The sequence below is a fragment of the Aotus nancymaae genome, unplaced genomic scaffold (assembly GCF_030222135.1).
Source record: "Aotus nancymaae isolate 86718 unplaced genomic scaffold, 86718_ANA_hifiasm-v0.15.2.pri h1tg000006l, whole genome shotgun sequence".
Lineage (NCBI taxonomy): Eukaryota > Metazoa > Chordata > Mammalia > Primates > Aotidae > Aotus > Aotus nancymaae.
Genome location: NW_026988417.1, coordinates 12,617,531 through 12,624,667, shown reverse-complemented (window position 1 = coordinate 12,624,667; position 7,137 = coordinate 12,617,531). Strand labels below are relative to the sequence as shown.

Genomic DNA, 7,137 nt, shown 5'->3' with positions numbered 1-7,137 from the left:
ATTAGAAAATGGGCAGATGAGATCAGATGGGTTCAGGGTGGTGGGAAGAGATTTGTGAAAGGTTACAATATTAGAGCTAAATAGGAGGAAAAGAAATCCTAGTGCTCTGTACCACTGTAGGATGACTATAGTTAACAAAAATATATACTTTCAAATAGCTGCAAGGAAGATTTGAGATGATGAATGTGCTAATGACCCTGATTTGATTGCTGTACATTATACATATGGAAACATTACTATGTACCCCATGAATATGTTCAATTACAAATAGTTTTACAAAATAGTAAAAAAAAAAAAAAAAAAAAAGATGAGCTGAGGCAAAATCAATATTACTCCTCCTCTGGCAGTTGTGGGCGGATGCATGGGTTTTGGCTTTTGCTTGTGAGCCTCTGCAATGGCCTGCAGGTGTTATCCTCGAATGACCTGTCTCTTGCTGCTGGCAGTTGTTCTATCAGTGACCATTCTGTGACTTTTTTTTTTGGTATAAAATGGCATATTATTTATTTTGCATACTTTAATTTCAGAACAAAATGAACAAACTAAAAAAAATATCCACAATACACAACATCCAATGCTGGTGTCAGAGTAGGGAGGAAATGGGGACTTGACACCCTTGTTTCCTGCCTTCAGTACAAGGACAGAAGAGAAAGAAAACACTAAACATCAGCAGGGGGAGCCAGGTGGGACAGGGACACTTGAGGCTGCAGTTGGAGCCATGGGACACTATACAAGGGCATGAGTTTTCCAACTATGAACTCCTAATCGACTTCTTCCATGCGAGATGCATCCTCATCGCCCTCAGGAGTGGGGAATCTCATCAGGAACCGCAGCACTGGGTTCCTCTGCTGCCACTTCATCTTCGTCGATACCTAGACCTAGCTTGATCATACAGTGGATGTGGTTGGAGTGGGTCAGGGGATCCTCAAGGGAAAAGCCAGAAGAGAGCAGGGCGGTTTCAAACGGCAGCGCCACCATGTCCTTGACTGCCTTGTCATTCTTGTCTGTCTCAGCTTTCTGTGACAGCATCTCACAATGGGGTGGTCAGGGTTGATCTCCAGGTGCTTTCTGGCCATCATATAGCCCATGATGGAGTTGCCCTGAAGTGCCTGGGCTTTCATGATCCACTCCACATTGGCTCTCCAGCCGTAGGTGCTGGTCACAATGCAGCAGGGTGAAGACAAGCCTATTGGAGATTGTCACCTTCTCAACCTTCTTATCTAAGATTTCTTTCATGAATTTGCAAAAGTTCTCAAACTTTCCCTTGCTCTCTTCCATTTTTTTCTTCTCCTCCTCATCCTCAGGTAGCTCCAGACCCTCCTTGGTAACTGAGACCAGGCTCTTCCCATCAAACTCCTTGAGCTGCTGCACACAGTACTCGTCAATGGGCTCTTTCAGATATACCACCCTGAAGCCCCACTTCTGCACTCACTCCACAAAACCTGAGCTGGCCACCTGCTCTTTGCTCTCACCAGTGAAGTAATAGATGGACTTCTGTGTCTCCTTCATGCGAGAAACATACTCTGACAGAGTTGTCATCTCATCTCCAGACTGGGAGACGTGATAGCGCAGCAGCTCAGATAGGTGGCATCAGTTAGTAGAGTCCTCGTGGATTCTAAGCTTGAGATTTTTAGAGAATGCCTCATAGAATTTCATGTAATTCTTGTCCTCCACCAGCTCAGAGAAGAGCTCGAGGCACTTCTTAACAATGTTTCTGAGAATGACTTTCAAGATTTTGCTCTGCTAGAGCATTTCTTGGGAGATGTGCAGGGGCAGATCTTTAGAGTCAACCACACCACAGATAAAGTTGAGATACACTGGTATCAGCTCATCACAGCTGTCCATGATGAACACACGATGGACGTGGAGTTTGATGTTGTTCTTTTTTCTTCTTGTTCTCAAAAAGGTCAAAGGAAGCCCAGCAAGGAATGAATAGCAATGCCCTGAATTCCAACTGACCTTCTACAGCAATTGCTTGACCGTCAAGTGGTCTTCCCAGTCATTGGTGAAGCTCTTTTAGCATTCTCCATACTCCTCTTGGGTGATGTCATCAGGGTTTCTGGTTCAAATAGGCTTGGTCTTGTTTAGTTCTTCCTGATCAATGTATTTCTCTTTGATCTTCTTAGTTTTTTTCTGTCATCCTCCTCATTTGAACCCACATCTTCGATCCTGCGCTTTTCTTGATCATCTTTGTCTTCCTCTTCTTTCTCACTTTTCTCTTCCTCTGCCTCATCATCACTAATTTCATTCTCTTGTTCCTTCTGCAAATAAAGGGTGATGGGATAGCCTATGAACTGAGAGTGCTTCTTCACTACTTCTTTGACCCACCTCTCTTCTAAGTACTCTGTCTGATCTTCTTTAAAGTGGAGGATCACTTTGGTATCCCTGCCAATGGGCTCACCATGGTCAGCCTGCACAGTGAAGGAGCCTCCAGCAGAAACCTCCCAGGCATACTGTTCATCACTGTTGTGCTTTACGATCACAACCACTTTCTCTGCCACCAGGTATGCGGAATAAAAGCCAACACCAAATTGCCCAATCATGGAGATGTCTGCACCAGCCTGAATAGCCTCCATGAATGCTTTAGTAGCAGACTTGGCAATGGTTTCCAAATTATTTATGAGATCAGAAATAATTCTTGGTGTTTTGAACAAAGAATTGGGCAAAACACACAGGAAAGCAAGGAAAGAACGAAGCAACGAAAGCAAAGATTTATTGAAAATGAAAGTACACTCCATAGGGTAGGAGTGGGCCGATCAACAGCTCAGGGGCCCTGGTTACAGGATCTTCTGAGGTGCAAATACCCTCTAGAGGTTTTCCATTGGCCACTTCATGTGCACCCCATGCAAATGAAGTAGTAGCCTGAGATCAGTCTGATTGATCGTGGAAAGCAACCAGTCAGAGGCTGAAGTGAAGTTGTTAAGTTACACCCATGCAAAGGGTGTAAAGCAGCCAATTAGAGGCTAAATTGAAGTTACAAAGTTACACTTCTGTGCAAATGAAGACTTGGCCCACAATCAGTCTGATTGGTTGTGGAAAGCAGTTTTCCATCTGCCACACAGAAAAGGGATGGGGGTTGCAAAGAGAGTAGCCTCTGGTCCTTTTGTTACTTTGGAGTGAAAAGTTGGGGTTTTCCTTTCAATTTAGTTCTAGGAAGTCAGCGTGAATCAGTCTTAGGTTCCCTGCCTCCAGACCGTATTCTCCTGCCTCAACCATGGTACATGGAACAATCGGATACACTATGTATTTCACTGTTTTGCTTTTACTGTTTGTCTCTCCCCACTGAATTCCATAAAGTTAGACATTTTGATCTGTTGTGTTCACTGCTATATCCTCAATAACTAAATTGTACTTGGCACCTAAAAGGCACTCAATAAATACTTGTTGAACAATTGAACCCCACTACCCAAGATATAACCACAGCTAATTTATTTTCTTTCCTTCTTCTTATATAAATATATATTTAACCGTTTTATATGGAGGGAATCTTAGATTCTTGTTTTGTTTCTATTTCTATTTTACCCCCACTCAGCCTGAAGGAGTGCACCTCAAAGGGAAAGGAAATGAAGATGCTCATTATTTTTCAAGGACTTTAGGTGTGGAGTGGACGGGTGAGTGTAGCACGGTATCTAGCACTTGGTTAGTCTTCTTGCCCTGTTTCTCGCTGGCTGGGCTCGTATGCTGGTGTCTGAAAACAGAAAGATGCAACAATTAAAAAATAAAGTAAAATTACGCATCGCTGAAATGCCTGAAAGATGTTGCTTAATGAGACAAAGCCATACAGATAGTAGATACTTATTCTATCTTAGGAGACAGCGATCTGGCTTCTCCAGGCTGGTGTAAGCCACGAGGGCCTGAGTGTGAGCCAGGGGATCCAACGCCTGGAGCAGGAAGCGGCAGAGGGTGTCACCTGAGCGGGTCCAGCAGGGGAAGAAGGCATGACAGGCTCTGTCCCACAGCCAAGAGGACTTGGTTTCCAAACAACAGCCTGTGTGTTCTCAGGCACACAGGAGACACCCCGTGGAGACTTTCTGAATGGGTCGAGAGGAATTTAGGAGGCAGGGGCTCCCACAGAGCCTGACAGTCCTGTTTTTTCACTCTTATTGTGGATTCTATTTTGCTGTCAGGCTCGGGTGGCTTGAGAAGCCACAGATGATACCTTTGCTGCTGCTGCTGCTGCTCCTACTGCAGTGGTTGCAGGTACTGTTACCGTGTCCCTTCCCCCACCTTGTGTCACCCCTGTTCTCCCACCAATATGCTACTATGACACCTGTTAGTATGGCTGCTGCTGGGAACGTATTATGCTAATTAGAGACTTGGTTCTTTTAAAAGTCTTTGTCAAAGTGGTATTACTGGGCTCTAATTTGTCAGTAAACATAAATCCCAACTGGAGGTCTGAAATCTTATGGTAACATATTTTGTCCAAACAATCCAGATGACTGAGAACAGCCCTGTCTGATAGGACTTTCTGCACTGAGGGGTGTGTGGCTGCTGAGCTCTTGAATTGTAGCTAATGGGATAGAACTGGAATTTAAACTTCATTTATAACTAATTTTAATTAATATGAATTTAAAATGTTAGTATCCCCATATGGTAGTGCAAATCTAGAATATACATTTATGTTTTAAAGGCTATAATCTAAAAGAAAGCACAGAATTTAATGCAAATGTAACCTTTGCTCTCATGGCACTCACCATGTGATGATTTTGATGGCTAATCCTTGATATTTAGGAAAGGGATGCTTTTGTCTCATTCCAGTAACAAGATAAGCTTATTTACAAATTAAGAAAATGACCACAATGGAATACCAGCACTTTGGAAGGCCTAGGTGGGTGGATCACTTGAGGCCAGGAGTTAAAGACCAGCCTGGGCAACATGGAAAAACTCGGTTTCTACAAAAAATACAAACATTAGCTATGCGTGGTGGCTTGGCCCTGTTGTCCCAGCTACTTGGGAGACTGAAGTGGGAGGATTACTTGAGCTGAGGAGGTTGAGGGTGGCAGTGAGCTGTGATTGTGCCACTGCACTCTAGCCTGGGCAACAAAGAAAGAGCCTGTTAAAAAAACCCAAAAAACAAAGTGACCACAGGATAAAGAAATTGTTACTAGACAAGGTTCTCCAGAGAACAGAACCAATGAGACACACACACACACACACACACACACACACACACACACACACACACACAGATTTATTATGAGGTTGGCTCACATGATTAGGGAGACTGAGAAGTCCTGTATCTGCTGTCTGCATGCTGGAGACCCTGGAAAAGCTGGTGGTGCAGTTCCAGTCTGAGTCTAAAGGGCTGAAAACCAGAGAAGTCAATGGTGTAAGTTTTAGTCCAAGAGCGGGAGCAGACGCACATCTAAACTTAGTCAGGAAGCAAAGGGGGTAAATTCCTCTTTCTTCTGCCTTTTTGTTATCAGTACATTGGATGACACCAGCGTACACTGGGGAGGGCAACCTACCTTATTGATCCACCAATTTAAATGCCAGACTCATCCAGAAACCCCCCCCCACAGGCACACCCAAAAGCAACATTTAATCTGGGCACCCCATGGTGCAGTCAAGTTGACAGAGAGTTGACTTTCATACCATCCATCTAGTGTATCAGCAAGAGATGGATTCTCTGGATGTGCTGAACCAGTTTCTAGACCTCGAAGACTGATGACCAGGGATTGTGATGCATTCCAGAAGGAAATGCTCCATGAGGGCCCAAAACTGGCTGGTCACCCTCTTATGTCACCTTGTCTTTAATGCCTATAACTGCTTTTCAAAAAAATCAGTGATAATCACTCTACCTAAGAAGACAGGTACTGCATATTGAATTGCCACTTTAGACCAGGCATTCTGCCAGGTGTTTCACTGTGTGGTACTTTATTTTTTTATTTAATTCAAATTTGCAATGAGCAGTAATTTAATTTTACCCTTATTTTATACATGAGTCAGCTGAGCCATTCTGCTCTGGTCTCCTAGCTAGAATGGGGCACTTGCCCTTGAACTTGGGACTCTGGTTCCCAAAGATAGCATTCTTCTTCTGTGCCACCTTGCCACCAAAGGTGCGCTGAAGGTAGCTTGAGGAAGTCAGGAAATGTAGTTTTATGCACTTGCATTGAAATGAACAAGCTCTTCTTAAGCAACAAAGTATAAACTACCATAGTTCCCCTAATAGCATACACCCCACTTAGGTTTTGGGCTTCCATTTTACAGAGCATATGTTTAAAATGAGATCCCCTGCAGAGTCCTTTTGTGAGCACTTTCACTATCTTTGAGAAATTTGTCAAAAGATGCTTGTTTCTACCAGGCTCTTGTCTACAAAGAAACCCTTTGTTGTTCACAGAGGCCCTCCAGTTGCAGGACTGGGGAACAACCACAGCATTTTCTGGATAGTCTGAGTGAGCAGAAGTGGGTCCTCTGGGCACACAGGTTACATTTGGTCTTGGACTTTGCTCAGCTGTCAGAATGTCAGAGCAATGATGCTGCCTTTTGCAGCTGTACAATAAAAGAGACACAAACCAGATATTTGATAGGACTAGAGGTAAGGGAACAGAGTGGTTGATGTTTTCCCAGCAGTCCTGGCCCCAGGAATTGTGGGTGGGTTATTGACAATAAACAGAGAATGTGGCTGAGAATAGGCATTCCCAGAGTATCCAATGTGATGTTTGTATTTTGAAGACATGCTCAAGTCACGTTGGTCTTCAGTCTGGGGAGAAGCCTGATATGGGAATAGATCTATGAACAAAAGGTTTGGCTGTGTCCCCACCCAAATCTCATCTTGAATTGTAGCTCCCATAATTCCCATGTGTTGTGGGAGGAACTCGATGGGAGATAATTGAATCATGGGGGAAGCTCCCCCTTCTTGTTCACATGGTAGTAAATAAGTCTCACGAGATCTGATGGCTTTAGTTTCCCCCTTTTGCTTGGCTCTCATTTCTCTCTTTGCTGGCCACCATGTAAGACATCCCTTTGCTCTTCCTTCCTCTTCTGCCATGGTTGTGGGGCCTCCCCAGCCATGTGGAACTGCGAGTAAATTAAACCTCTTTCCTTTATAAATTGCCCAGTTTCGGGTATGTCTTTATCAGCAGTATGAAAATGGACTAATACGAAGCCCTCCTGCGATGCGCTGTGTGATCACATTCT

At 44.0% G+C, this 7,137-nt stretch overlaps 1 pseudogene; it reads right to left on the bottom strand.

Annotated features, from left to right (window-relative positions):
- Positions 1-758: 758 nt before the first annotated feature.
- Positions 759-2,735, bottom strand: LOC105725700 (heat shock protein HSP 90-beta-like; annotated as a pseudogene).
- Between the last annotated feature and the right edge of the window lie 4,402 nt (positions 2,736-7,137).